This window comes from Ictalurus punctatus, unplaced genomic scaffold (genome assembly GCF_001660625.3).
Source record: "Ictalurus punctatus breed USDA103 unplaced genomic scaffold, Coco_2.0 tig00004965, whole genome shotgun sequence".
Taxonomy (NCBI): Eukaryota; Metazoa; Chordata; class Actinopteri; order Siluriformes; family Ictaluridae; genus Ictalurus; species Ictalurus punctatus.
In genome coordinates, this window is record NW_026521104.1 from 137148 (window position 1) to 153108 (window position 15961).

The following is a 15961-nucleotide window of genomic DNA, read 5'->3' on the forward strand; positions in this document are numbered from 1 at the left end:
TGAGAATGCCTCTACCACGACCAAGAACATTCTACCCATCCACGGTGCACCGTAATCAATGTGAATCCTTCTCCATGGCTGCTCTGGTAACTCTCACGCATGCAGTGGCGCGTTTGCCGGAGCGTTTCTGGTTCCTGACAGACTGCACACGATTTGACCAATGCTTCCACCTCCTGCATCCAAGTGTGGCAACCACATATAGCTACGCACCAGGCCTTTCATCCTGGTAATTCCCGGATGGGTTTGGTGTAGATGTCTTAGAAGAGCCGCACGCCGCGGATGTGGAATCACTATGTGAGTCCCCCATAACACAAAGCTTCCCTGTATGTAGAGTTGATCCTATTTCCTTACATATTAGGGATGTCACGATACCAAAAATCTAGTCGTCGGTACCGATACCACCAAAAGTACACGATGCTCAGTACCGCGGTGTGGTTTTTATTTAAAAAAAAAAAAAAAACAGAATTAAAATTTTTTTTATAAAATTAAAAACTCCTGGAGGACATCCTCCTCTGGCTGATACTGGCAGAGAGAGGGATATTTTAGTTCAAACACTCTGACCATAAAGTGCTAAGGTGCACTCCTAAACGCACACACTACTCTGAATGCAAGCATTAGTTTAAATTCACTGATATGGTGTCAGGATAAAAAGATTTATTAAAAGCTTGAACATGTGAATAATTATTAGTGACCTGAGGCTACATTTAGTTGACAGGACACGGGCTGAATGGCGATGCATGGTGGTCCATTAGGAGGTAGTTTATAACATTGCAATGCGTTAGCGTTTAACAAATAACTGGATATCGCAAACATTACATGGAGCATAATGTTAGCTGATTTCACAGCTACAATGCCAGCTTCCTCAAGCATAATATAGGACCTGTCTTTCGACTGTAATCCTATGGCATTAATTTTGTGACCTAAAAATACCTCTACTTCTCCCATGAACTCGCACTTGCTCCTTCTTTGTCTCAGTCCACTCTTTTCTATCCTACTCAGTACCTCATCCAAGTTCTGCAGATATTCATTAGCCCCTGAGACTAAAATGTCATCCAGATAAACTGTGATGCGTGCGATGTCTTGCAGAATCCCTTCTATTGTGCACTGGAAGATCGCTGGACTTGAAGCAACTCCAAATGGTGGCCTGTTGTAAGTACATAATCCCTTGTGCATGTTAATTGTAACGTACTTATTGGAATTTTTGTGCTGCATTATCTTCTGATGCGCATGGGTCATGTCCAGTTTGGAGAATTTTTCCTCCTGCCAACTGAGCAAATAAATCTTCTACCTTGGGAATTGGATACTGCTCCACACTAGAGCTGGATTTACTGCGAGTTTATAATCCCTACAAATTGGGGTCGAACCATCAGTTTTCTGACTGGAACAATGGGAGCTGCCCACTCTGCAAACTGCATTGGTTCAATGATCTTGTCTTCCACCAGCCTCTGGAGTTCTCTCTCCATCAGTGGACCCAACTCTTCTTTGAACACCTCGGATTGTCTCTCCAATACATTAGCCAACTTATGTCCTGGTACATTTGCTACTGTATTTACCAGCTGAGGCAACAAATGATTTCCGTAGCGCGACCCCCCCCCCCCCCCCCCCCCACATACACACACACACATCTTTGAATGTTGAATCTTTGATGTTTGAATGTTGATCTTTACTGATGATCACTCCACAGCCTGCGTTAACTTCAAATACCACCTCCATGCTATTCACTTCAATGGTTTGTGTGATAGGAGCAGCCCTAGGTAAGTCAAACTAAACAGAACCCTTACCTTCACTACAGTGAGAGAGAGGCCTTTAGTTGCATAAATGTTACCCTGGCTCCTTTATGACCTTACAGACTACTACTTGTCTTGCTCTTGGAGTGATCTTTGTTGGTTGATATGTTCTGGGGAGGGTAATGATGGTCTTGAATTTCCTCCATTTGTGCACAATCTGTCTGTGATCAAATATCATTTTGTGTCGTTTGTTTAATTGGGATCTCTTGGTCTACTTTTAGGACTTGTGTAAAAATCTGATGTTTTGGGTCATCTTTTTTTATATATATATATATATATATATATATATATATATATATATATATATATATATATATATATATATATATATATATATATATATATTATAATCATTATATAATTCTGAACCTTCAAGCACCAATGAATACATCTTGGCCTCACTTATTGTTCTGAATGAGTAAGAGAATTTGGCTTATGCGTTACCTATCCCTGTGAAACAGGAAGTCATGGTTGAACAATGTCCTGTTCCTAGTTTACCAAGTGTACAAAAAAGTAAAATGTCAAGTGGAATATACTTCAAATACATTTCTCATGGATTCATGGGGTGCTAATAATTGTTGTACACTCATTTAACAAATATTTTTTTATAAACTTGTGGTGTTTGCAATTGTTTATCCATGAGAGAGTATTTTTGTGACTATTTTTTGAACAAAAGGTTTTCTACTTTGCTCATATTTGCCAAGGGTGCCAATATTAGTGGAGGACACTGTACATGTCACTGTCAAGTGGAAACCTCATATGACACAGTTACTTTTCAGGATATAAAAACCTGTCAACACTGTTACAGTTGGTATTGTGGCTGTATATAAGGTCAAACACATCATCATATTAACATTTTACCAAAATGAAGCTCGTTTAACCGCATGTTTATTCCTTACATAAATTAAACGCAAAGCATGTAGGGGTTCTACATGCATGTAGTATATGCACAATCAATAACCTATTAGAGTAATACATTGTGGTATATAAACTGAACTTTGTGTTTGTGTCTGCAGTGTCCAAAGCCCAGGCTGACACCCCACCCCTTCAACCTTTGCAGCAATGCTGGCAGCACTCATACATCTATTTCCCAAAGACAACCTCTGGATATGACGCTGAGCACGTGCACTCAACTTCTTCTTTGGTCGACCATGGCGAGGCCTGTTCTAAGTGGAACCTGTCTTGTTAAACCGCTGTATGGTCTTGGCCACCGTGCTGCAGCTCGGTGTCAGGGTCTTGGTAATCTTCTTAAAGCCTAGGCCATCTTTATGTAGAGCAACAATTCTTTTTTCAGATCCTCAGAGAGTTCTTTGCCTTGAGGTGCCATGTTGAACTTCCAGTGACCAGTATGAGGGAGTGTGAGAGCGATGACACCAAATTTAACACACCTGCTCCCCATTCACACCTGAGACCTTGTAACACTAACAAGTCACATGACACCGGGGAGGGAAAATGACTAATTGGGCCCGATTTGGACATTTTTACTTGGGGATGTACTCACTTTTGTTGCCAGCAGTTTAGACATTAATGGCTGTGTGTTGAGTTATTTTGAGGGGACAGCAAATTTACACTGTTACACAAGCTGTACACTCACTACTTTACATTGTAGCAAAGTGTCATTTCTTCAGTGTTGTCACATGAAAAGATATAATCAAATATTTACAAAAATGGGGTGTTCTCACTTTTTTGTGAAATACTGTACATCTTTTTATTTACTTTAATATTTATTCATAGTGTGCATTTTTTATATATATAAAATATAAAAATATATAATATAAAAAAATATATATATAATATAAAAATTAGTGTGTTTATTTCATTAGAAAAAGTGCAGTACATTTTCATGGTACGGTCAGTACTGTTTATTTTTGTAATAAAGTGAACTTAATTTTTCCACTGAGTGTTATATTTTCATTCAGTAGTAATCGGTTATTAGTAGGTGCTACCTGACTTGGTTATCAGCGTCTGTAAGATCCACTATCGGTCAGCCTTTAAAATAGATTAATGTGTATGACATGATCTTCTTTAATTAATAAAGAAATTCACTTGTTGACAACTTGCTGTGGTATAAGGGGAATAAAACACTTCAGAATGTGCACTTATACCTTAGGGTGGTAACGGTCATTCCACTTCATCGTTGACTAATTTATGTAAGGAATAAACATGCGGTTATAGGAAAGTAAACACAAAGCATGTAGGGGTTCTACATGCATGTAGTATTTGTACAATCAATAACCTATTAGAGTAATACATTGTGGTATATAAACTGAATTTTGTGTTTGTGTCTGCAGTGTCCAAAGCCCGTGGTGGTGGCAGTGCATGGCGTGTGTGTGGAAGCAGGTCTGTTGGGAGTGTTAAGTACCATAATCTCATACACTCAGCAAACAGTATGGATGGAACTTTCCAGAGTTGTGGTGTCACTTTCCTGCAAAGCTTTAACCATCAGAGAGTTATCTTTACTGGGGCTTTTAGCTGCAGGAGACTGAATTACTAACACTTTTTTTTGTGGATCTGATTTCTTCTTTCGCAGGAGTGGATCTAATCACAGCCTGTGATATTCGTCTGTGCACACAGGACGCCTGGTTTCAGGTGAAGGTATGAGGAACATTAACTTGCCATACATTGCTTGCTTACATGTTTACACCAAGATCTGTAAACAAGTTATTTTTGTCCATATGATCATATATAGAGATAGTAAGTGATGAGAAGATAAGAATGGGCTGATTGTTCTGACTTGTACAAGCCCCTATGAAAGAGTTGACCACAAGGGGGCACACTCTGAACAATTATTTACATTTGCAGTTTGTTGAAGATTAAATAAATCACAGTGAGCATCAGATGTCTGGTTTTAATACAAAGTGGACTATTTTATGATATTACCATCTTGTCATTTATCAAAGAAGAGCTACAAAACCTGAAATTTGTTCATTTTTAGACAGAAAAATTCTGCAGTGTAGCTGTTCTAGTGGGCTTTCCCACTGGAAGTTTAGTCCAACACAGAGCAGTTTGCATGAAAAGTTGGTAATGTGACCGTCGTAATGTGGACTGGGAAGTGCACTGCGGTACCGAACCCGAGACTACCTGTAGAAGGTGGGCAGAGTTTGGTTACACTGGAACTGTGAATGTGAATTGTCCCATGAATGTGAACGTAACTTGTATCCGGGTCTGCACTTGTTCAGGAAGTAGAGTAACCTGTGCTGAAGGCCTGTTGTGGTGATGACGTGTCATGACACGTTTTGGCCCAAATCTGCAGTAACTTTGAAAAAGTGGAAGCTCCTCTGAATATTGTGGAGTTTCTTGATTTTGCGATAATTTCTGTGATCACAAAATGGTGAAATTCTGGACTGACACATGGAAGATGTGGAATGATAACAGAAGAATGTGACTTTGGGTTGTACCGTGTATTTTTTTTTTCATGTAGCTTTATTATTTAGTATAAATGAAGGCAAGTGTGTTCTATTCTTCATCTCTGCAGTCGTGTGTTTCCTGATAGTCAATGATTGCTGGAGCTCTGGAAATAGCAGGTGAGATTGCAGGCTGGAGTCGCGTCGCTGTCCAAGGAACCAAATCAACCTCCGCTACTCCCGAGACCACAGTGTAACTGAGAGCCTAGACTAGATGGTAAGAATCTGCTTAAGACATGAATAGCATTTTTAGCCTCAAGGTAGACCCATGCACACGCAGTATGGGCACAAACACAAAGTAGAGCGGTCGAAATCTGAGATTTCTCCTGTGTCTCCAGGCTACTCGGAACATGAACATGTTGCAGACACAGGATCTTATGAAGTCAGCGCAGGTAGCCCTGGAAAAGAAGATTCCGAAAGACGTGCCCTTCTCCAAGCTTTAAAGGAGAAGATCCAGGGCTGTTGAAGCTGCGGTGGAACTGAGACTTCATCATCCACATGTCTTTAATTCTTCTTGCTAAGTCTCAGTTTCTTTTTAGTCTTTTTATTTTTAGACTGGTCAAAAGACTGATTAGTGGAAGTGAAATGATGGATGAACTTTTAATTACTTGCTTGATTATTTGCAGGTGCTTTGTACAGTAAGACAGGGTAACTAATACTCAAAAGCTTGTTTTGTGTGTTAACATGTACAGTAGATGTACATATTTTTTCTGGTCCTGTGTGACTGCAGAATGTAGTGCAGTTAACACAGTAAATTTCCTTGGATGCTCACTTTTAACTCGAGGAGGTCACAGTTTGCCCAGACATCTTTTTTTAAATCCGTCAATCAGTCACCCACACGTCATTCTTGGGGACGAAGAGGAGGAAGCTGGACAGATATATTTATTTATTTATTTATTTATCATTGCTGTTTCCTCAATTGAGTGCAGAAAGAAGAGAAACAACACAACTGATTTAAAATAAAAATATAGAAAACAATCTAATGTAAGGTTCTGATCCGGTTTGCTTTCAGCAGGAAGGCTGTCCTCTTTCCTGTTGCTCTTTCTCTTCTATTAGTCCATTTGTCCAGTCTGAATCGGTTTGATTCGTTTCGAGACGATTCGGAGTCAAATAATTTTCTAGTGAGAGTCGCACACTTCCAAACGAACTAGACTGAGATGAGTATTTGATTCTCACTAGAAAGTTATTCGACTCTGAATAAACTCGAAATGAATCAGTCAAACTGATTCAGACTCTATAAAAGGAGTGACATGTGATTAATATATATATTCCAACGTTTTGCTTTACAATTCCAGTGTGCGTGTGCGTGCACGCGCACGTGTGTTTTTCAGGAGAACGAGAAACTTGGACACAAGAGTACATCCTGACCATTGGTACTGTGTACACATCAACATGCACACACGTCTCCATGCTGGACATCTCAGGAGCTTTCACACAGTGCTAGGAATATCCCGGGACAGAGAAACGCACCTTCTAAGTGAGCGAGTTTAGCGTCAACCAGTGAAATTTGCTGTAGCGTGAACACTTCGCCTCTGTGAGCTTCACTCTCCGTCAGGTTCACTGTAATTAGACATAAAATGTACATAATGTTTATTTTTCATACATTTAGGATTTAATGTTTTTTTTTTTTTTTTTTTTTTTTTTTACTCTTCGAGGAACAGAAATGATCTTTTGAGGCAGCTTCTTCATCACTACCTGCTCCGTTTGACTCAAAAATGTAACGACCGGTTTCAAAAAGTCACGATGTCTTCAGTTCATGTGATTTTACTGTTGAATTTAAACAGGAAATGTGAAATATTTTTGTTCCTTTGTTTCCTGTCTTTTTGCTGTGATCTTGAACACAGTTGTAATTTTTTTTTAAAGTAATAAATAAATGATCATTCTAGTTCTCTCACTTTCCTTGTCCTAATTGTCCTGTATCGGTTAAATCCGTTTCATCTCTGGTCTTTCTGTCTGTATGAACACTTGTAGAAATGACATGTAGTCCATATTTTTAAATGATTCGTGATTTTGTATTTAAATAAAGATATTCTTTAATTCTGTATTTTGTCATTTAATTATCATTAGAAATCAGAAGATCAGATTAAAGCCACGGCTTCTTTACCTGCCGAAGCTGTAAAACTTTCAATAAACCAGTCAATAGATCAGCTGGATAAATGTAGATTTTTAATTTACTGATGAGATGTATTGATGGTGTTGATAGATTATTTGAAGATTTTTATTGATATTGAACAATCATGCAGTTCAATATTGAAAAAACTTGATAAATAGTTGATTAAATAAATGTAGTGTACTGAGTCAAATATGAAAACTACAAATAAATAAAATCTATTTATATCTGTGTATAATTAAAAATGTCTCTCAATACAAGAAATTCATATCCTAAATGTTGCAAGTGATTAATCTGATCATTTTATTCAGCTGTTTAATTATTACTTTCTAAATAATAAACAAATGTTCTGAATTCATGAGGAATGTTTACATTTTGTGTCCAAACTCAAAAGTTTAAACAAAGTGTATATTTATGATAATAAAGCACAAAGAACGTGAAACCTCAACACGTCTACAATCATCGATGTATTAAATATTAATTAAAAAAATTAAATTAAACAAGAGTAAGATGAAGTATATTTTTAATTAAAATGTAATTAGGAGCACTTTTAAAGTGGATTTGATTTAAAATAATGATAAAGCTGTTTTTTTTTTTAATGTATTTGTATATCTTATCCTCTATCGGGTTTAAGAAGAAGAGAATAATGAAGCTTTTTATGAAATAAAATTTGGGTTTATTTTATTTTCTCCTCACAGATTCAAATTTACGTCAACGTCCGTTACGTTGGTGACGTCACCGCGAGCGCGAGAAGTCGAAGTGAGGAGCAGAAAGCGTTGTTAGTGTTAGTTCTGGCCCGTTTGGACCCAAACTAAAGTGAGTTTATTCGGTTCTGTGTAAACGAACCCGTTCTGTTTTTTTGCTGTATCGTGTGTATGTGTGTAGTTAACGGTGTTAACACCTGTGTTTCAGGTGTATCAGTATGAAGCAGGCGGTGACGGCGCACTGATTCACTCTCGGAGCTCGGTTCACTAATGACCGAATCACCGAGGAACCGACCAAAGATAACTCACACCCGCACAGAGAAGAAGAACAAGAGGAGGAGAAGTGAGAAATAACATTTTAAAACTTTTTTTATTCACTCTGGTTCAGTATTAATGTTAATATTACACAAATATACTAGCGGTGCTAGCTTTTGAGGAGGCAGTCCAGTCCACGCATGCGCAGTGTAATTAATGAGCAAGCTATTCGAAATGTGATTAGCAAATAGGTCGATGTTATTTTTGATTCTATTTAAAACGATGAATTCACTCTGTCAATAACTGCCCAGTCTGAGAATACTGCATGATTTACTTTTATAAGTGGACGTGGCAGAACGACATTTAGCTTCACTGGCTAATTAGAGCTCTTTTACTAGTTTAATGGCTGAGTCATCCGGCTTCGCGCATGCGCAGTGTGGGTTAAGGCGCTATAGTTCTCTTCTTTTGAATTATTATTATTATTATTATTATTATTATTATTATTATTATTATTATTATTGAGACCATTTGGGGTGAATTTGGAGCATGTGGGGGGTTTGAGTGACCCCAGAATGACCTATAAATATTATTTTAATATCTCCAGAACTGAAGCAGCACAAACGAAAATTTTTACGGCACAAACCAGCACAAACTATTCTGCCGATGTTTTGTGTTGGTGGGGGGGCCAACTTCACGCAGGGTGTGTGTGCGCGCGCGCGCGTGTGTGTGCTCTTCAAATATCCAGATGTTCGATGGTCAAGTGTGTAGTGTACAGATAGAGTGCACAATTTAAGAAATAGGAACCAGTCAGAGAGAGGACATCGTAATAAGAACAGGAAGCACTGACCAAATAAGGAAATAGATTAAACTGGTACACGGCGTATGGGAGGCAGGAGATCGTGACAGTTATGTTGAATTATAACGTGTTGGATTATAGAAATAAGTAAAGTGGTACTGATGTGTGTTTTAGGATGAGCTGGAGTGGGGCAAAGAGAACTGCATTCAGATCAAACGGTTACGACTCTCACTCGCACACATCTATACACACACTTCTCGACACAGATCCCTAACTATCATTTCTGGGGTGTGTGTGTTAGAGGTGGCTGAGTTGTTTGAGGATCTGAAGAATCGAGTGTCACAATTCAACATGCACATCAGCGAAACTTCTCCCTCTGACTACAGCAGCACGCACGCACAGAAATTCATAGTGCAGGTAACACACACACACACGAGTAGAGCAGGTGTAGTTTAACAGCGTATGTGTATAAAGAGGCTTTTTTCTTCAGGTCAAAATATATACAGCAGGGGTGCCCAATATGTCGATCGCGATTGACTGGTCGATCGCAAAGGAAGTGCAGGTAGATCGCTAGTTGACGTAGTTAGTTGACGTGCAGGGCAGCCAGTCTGAGATCTCGTCTTTTCTCTCACCACACGTGTGTGATCAAGCGCGCCAGTGCTAAAGGCTAGCAAGCGAAATCGTGGGGAGAGGACATTTTTCAGTCTTTTAAAGACTTCATTGACAAAACCCAGCTCCAGTGTGCAAATTGATATCAGTCAATGGTTGAGCAGCGCAAATGGATTCATTGCCAAGTGCAGGGAAGACGATGCTTTCCCTCACTTCCTTAACTACCACTGCATAATACACCAACAAGCCTTATGCACAAGAATGCTAAACATGAAAGAGATCATGGATGTGGCAACAAAGATCGCCTGTTCTATACGTGCTAGATCACTTCAAAGACGGCTGTTCCGTGCGCCTCTGGAGAAGGCAGACTGCGACCAATCAGCTCCTGCTACACACTGACGTGAGACGGCTTAGTAGGGGTAAATTCCTGCAGAGATTTCGAGAGCTCTGTCCGGAGATAAGCGAGTTTCTTTTTGCTGTTAAACATGCAGAATACACCCAAGTCAATGATGATCAGTGGTTGCTGGACTTTTTTTAACCAAGCATTTTTAATCGATCTGACAAACCTTAATTTGGAGCTGCAAGGAAAAGACAAAAATTAAAGGCAGTTAATGCCTTTAAACGGAAAATGCAACTTCTGTTCTCAAAGCTGCAGCGCCATGTTTTTGGGAACTTCCAAAACCTCGCGTCAGATCTGGAGACGCAGCGGAAGGCTTGTGTGCAATTTAACATTGCACGCTACACAGAGCAGATTGACAGCTGTCGGTCAGAGTTTGACAGATGCTTTCAAGACTTTGCTTTACTGGAGGCATTCGCCACATTCATGTGCTACCCGTTTAGGGACAATGTTGAGGTTGATTCACTCGCATCGAAAATTGCAACGCTGTTTCACCTGAACTCGTCTGAAGTGGAGGATGAGATTTTGAAACTACAGACTGACATTCAGCTGAAGTCCAGGGCTCATGGACAGTTCTGGAACTTACTCACAGGGGAAAAGTACCCAAACAGGAGGAAATGTGCCACCTCCTTGACTGCATTATTTGGCTCTACTTATTTATGTGAGTCAGCCTTTTCCCTCATGAAGATCATTAAGTCCAAATACCGTTCCACAATGACTGATCATCATTTGGAGGCCTGCTTGAGGCTGGCTACCAGCAGCTACTGTCCGGACTATGCAACCCTGACTGATTCTATTCAGTGCACGTCGTCAGAGTAAGGTAATGACCAAAAATGTACTGAATTGTATCGCGCCATAAGGGTTCATTCAGTTATGCAAGGTACATGAACATATATTGTGTGTGTGTGTGTGTGTATGTATGTATGTATGTATGTGTGTATATGTATATGTGTATATATATATATATATATATATATATATATATATATATATATATATATATATATATATAAGTATACGCAGTGTATATATAAATAAATATGTTTAGCATTTTTAGTGTAGGTAGATCTCTTTGACTGGTCATGTTAAAAGTAGCTCGCAAGTCAAAAAAGTGTGTGCACCCCTGATATACAGTAAATATAAATATTAGTCATAATTCGCAGCCTTAGAAGCACAAGCATCCAAAGTAAAATTGCAAATGCAGAGTTTAAAATTGTCACCATGATGACAAAGTCCAAGAAGTGTAACTTACTCCTGCAGAAAATAAATAATTATTATTATTAAGTATCAGTGATGTTTCCGTTGTTCAGGTGGCGATTGCAGGCGCATTTTATCCGAACTGCTTCCTCCAGGGAACAGTGGACGAGGAGCTCGCCTCCAAGGAACTCTATGGAAACGACCCCAGGACCACCGTAGTGGTATTCAGTCAGCTTCCATTTAACTAGGGGATTATTATTATTATTAATAATATTTCTCTCTCTCCCTCCCTCTCTCTCTCTCAGGTGTGTAATCTCCCTCCATTTGCATTCCTCTACTATAAACAGCTCCAGTCTCTCTTCAGACACTGTGGTCAAGTCAAATCCATCTCCTTTGACAGCTCCAGGTGTGTTTGACACCACTGTGTGTGTGTGTGTTTCATTGTGATTTTCTATAAACATGTATTGTGGGTCTGTGTGTATCAGGGCCTATGTAGAGTGGCTTCTATGTGTGTGTGTGTGTGTGTGTGTGTGTGCGCGCACTAACAGGATTTCAATGTGTGTGTGTCTGTCTGTGTGTGTGTGTGCACTAACAGGATTTGTGTGTGTGTGTGTGTGTGTGTGTGTGTGTGTGTGTGGGTCATCAAAGTCGGGCATTTCTGGGGTTTCCAGGCTCATGCGGCAAGTCTGGAGAAACAGAGGTGGCTGACAGTGGCCGTTAATACACGGGTGCTCTGCCCACTTCCTGTCTCACTTTATCCAAATATTCTGTGTCTCGCCCCTTTCTCTGAAACTCACACCAAACCTGGGAACTACTACAGAGCCAAAATACTGCATGTCATGGGGAGTAATGTGGAGGTAACATCTGTACACACACACACGTACACCTACTAAAGCGCCTCCGTGATGGAGAATGGAGTGGTTACAGAAAAACTGCACATTGAGTGTACACGTGTTTGTGTGTGTGTACAGGTGTTCTTTGTGGACTTTGGAAACACTTCCAAGGTGCCATGTAACTCTCTCTGGAACTTCCTGCTGACCAGCAAGCTCTGCATTTCAGGTATTGTCTCCATGGCAACAATTTAGGCTGTAAACATTAAACACTTAATCTCCAACAACACGTAGTTAATCCAGAATAGTGTGTACCAGAAGTGTATATACTGAGGGGAGTGTGTGTGTGTTTGTTCAGGCTCAGGAGTTCAACGTGGCGTGTTTGGCATCATCGGCACAGTCAAGAAGTCAGTGTTACAGAGTAAAAGTCTTTTAATTCATTCAGTACAACAATATTAAGAAACACAAACAAACATCACAAGCTCATCACACAACTTGGTGACGTCTTCCACCTCCTTCTGAAAAGACACAGACGAAATAGAAATCACACGCTGCAAGGACACAGCCAGGTTCTCTTTTACACACACATGAGAGGAGATAAACCAGCTGAACTTTCTAATCTTACATTAAACATCCAACCTGCAGCTTTCGGGTCACAGTGACTACGTTTACATGGACAGCAGTAATCTAATTATTGACCTTACTCTGAGTAAGATAATAATGTGATTAAGGTGTTTACATGCGTCGCTTTTAGAATACACCTGTCATGTTCCCGTTTTACATGTTATAGAACATGATTAGATTAACAGCCCGCGTCATTACGTCACCGCGCCACGACGTCCCTCCAGAATTTCACGTATCAGCATACAGTTCGTCTTCGTTATGGAACCGTATACAGTTGCATGTTTTTTTTTTGTTTTTTTTTAACGAACGCTTTAAGTGCAGTTAATTATTTGTCATGCTGTACAAACTGCTTGAAGCCGTGGGCTGCGTCCCAAATTGCATAGTTACCGTCTATATAGTAGCTGAGATACATGTATTTTTCACCACTACAGGCCTACAGTAGGAAATTATGTGATTTGGGACACAGCCGAGCTCTCTTGTTCGCCGTAAAACTGCCAGGTGTGATCGTGTCCTGTCGCAAAATGCGGTGAAAACTCACATGACGTTCATAGTGTGATTAAGGTGTTTACATGTCACTACTACACGTCCATAATGCGACTAAAACAGGAATACTACACCTGTCTTAATTAGATTATTGCTTACTTCGATTATGACCTTAATTAGATTAAGGTAAAAAATTGCTGTTTACATGGTAGTTTCTTAATTAGAGTATGGTCTTAATCGGATCAAGAGTGGATTATTGTTGTCCATGTAAACGCAGCTAGTGAGAGATTAATGACAAGTTCCTGTAACGCTTCTTCTGCTTTAAACTCGAACCTGAGGGTCACAACGCCATCTCAAACTAAAACAACTTCTATCTACAAAGCTACAGTGCAGAAGAGTTACTCTGACCGGGGCAGGGGCTGGTAAGGTGTGAAAGCAGCTTGAAGTATTTCAGTGTAGTACATTCTGCTCAAGAGTCCCTTTGGCTCCCTCCGCTCTAATCTTGGCCAGCTGCTGGATCTGCTGGAGCATTCAGCGCAGCTAAGCGTGCTTGAGTTAGTTGTCTTACTGTTTGTGCTGCGCTGAACGTTAAACACAGTCAGTCAAACAGGTGCGTAATGAACGCGCACAGAGAGACAGAGAATAAGAGTGAATTAGTTCAGACGTTACCCGAACAAAACAGTGGCGTTATTGAGGAGTTGCTTGATCGGGTCCTGCGCAGGTGGTTCTTGCGGAGGCGGTCCTTGCGCACGGGATCTGGATCTGGACTGACGTCCGGACATTGTCCAGTTAATTTTTTTTTCCACAAAACTATAAGTGAACACAAAAGTATATCTATGAATATATATACACTAAAATAACAACAATGAATACAAACTTGTCCCAATTTGTGAAGGTCAAACATGAGCACGCACCACACAGCGCTGACTGCCTCGTGCAGTGATGGTGAGCGCTTTTTCTTGTTAACAAAAACATTGTTTTTAAATAAAGAAGAGTTAAGCTCGTCTTGGGAATACATTAAGAAGATTGAATACAAATTTTGTGTGTGTTAAGACAAAAAAAAAAACGTTATGTGGAACCGTCATGCTACGCATGGTGGGGGGCAAAAAAAAACGAGGCATTTACGACCAAAAGGGTTTTTCTTTATGTAATTCATAGAATTTCCATACTCAAAGCACTTTTAATACTTTTTTCATGTACAAAACTTGATCGCCTGAACAATTCGATTATTATAATTTAGATAAGGCTAATTATCTGACTAAAACCAGCTGGCATTTGCTCGTTACTTATTACAAACTATTTAACTAGCATTAGTTTACAAACAAGAACACAATTCTAAACAGAACTATAAAAATAAATATCAGATTTTGCTTAAACATCCTTACTGTGACTGTATACTCCTGAGGAAAGCGCAGTTTGAAAAAACCTCCCTCGCGCAGTATCAACCTGCGCACACGTTTATTTTAAAATGTAAATTATATATACTATTTCATATTATATGGACTGATATTTAAAAAACAAAAGTCAAATAAAAGTACAATAACAATTTTCAACATAAGACACGGTACTATTTTCAGTGGAAGAATACTAGTTCAGTTTGGGTAGTGAGATGAACATCGGCGCTACATTTTCCTCTTTGACAATTAGAAGATGGCATGAGTTTCAATTCAAAATGGCATCTGTCCTCCAGATGGCGCTCAAACACAGACAAATACAGTAACCTACAGACGGTTAAAAGCTGATAGTTTCCTAAAACTCCCTTGTGTTGAGGAAAGACTGGTAATTACACCGGTTTTTACTTATTACGAATGTTATACGACTTAAAATTAGTAATTTTTCCTGGTTTAAAAGGCTGTATTCTACTGGAGAAAATCTAAATGTAGCAACGGAATTTTAAAATGATTGTCAACTTAACCTGTGTTCATAATTATGGTAAATAACACTTAAATTACTTTTAAATAATGTGAAATAAAAGTGTGTGTGTGTTGAGCTATCCTGTTTGACATTAATCTTGGTTCGCTATCTCCTTAGAAAGCTATTAGCCTTTTTCCTAATATGGATCATTTGTGTGTTAGTCTACTTTTAATTAGGACTCTTTATTGTTTAAGATATTTAAAAATAAATATTTTATGCTTTATATTTATCAATTAACCAACAGTATTTCTCATTGCTATTATTTTAATTCAGTTAACAGTTACCATGAGCAGAGAGATAACATTTAACTGTTTATGACCTCCTGATTTAAAGCTTAAACAAGAAAAGATTGGTATCTGGACCGGTTTCAGCTGTAAAAATCCTGATGGGAGCGTCAGTAATGAACACCATTAAACTAAAGTGCTCTGCATCTGACGGGTAAATGAACTCACCCAATCACATCCTATATGAGATTATTCAGATATATACACAATACACACAGAGCGGTTGGAGAACTGACTCCAGCCCAGAACCATGACAGCGGAAATGTCTAATAGTGCAGCTTTAAATATATTTAAGAGGAGCAGACTTCAAACACTGAACATTGAGGTGTATTGTATTTGTTTACAAGGTAAACAGGTTAACGGTTGTTTTGTGCATACAGTCTGTAAAATTAACTGAAAATATTAGATTTAGTTTATCAGAAGGTAAATTAATGTGTCATGACTCACACTATGTTACTAAATTCTGTCATAATTGACCAGCTCAAGTTTTCTCATGCCTACTTATATTTACTTATATTGTGGCACATTAATGTTACCATTTCTAAAATAAAAAGAAAAAAAATGTTT

General features: G+C 39.0%; 1 protein-coding gene across 1 annotated transcript in view; it reads left to right on the plus strand.

Moving 5' to 3' along the window:
- Positions 1-7233, plus strand: part of LOC108261618 (NLR family CARD domain-containing protein 3-like) — a 56424-nt gene extending 49191 nt beyond the window's left edge. The window contains exons 16-21 of the mRNA XM_053679243.1: positions 1087-1149; positions 2804-4127; positions 4318-4382; positions 5263-5408; positions 5530-6668; positions 6847-7233. The gene's annotated coding sequence lies outside the window, so the exon portion shown is untranslated. The remainder of the gene's footprint in view (positions 1-1086; positions 1150-2803; positions 4128-4317; positions 4383-5262; positions 5409-5529; positions 6669-6846) is intronic.
- Positions 7234-15961: the final 8728 nt, after the last annotated feature.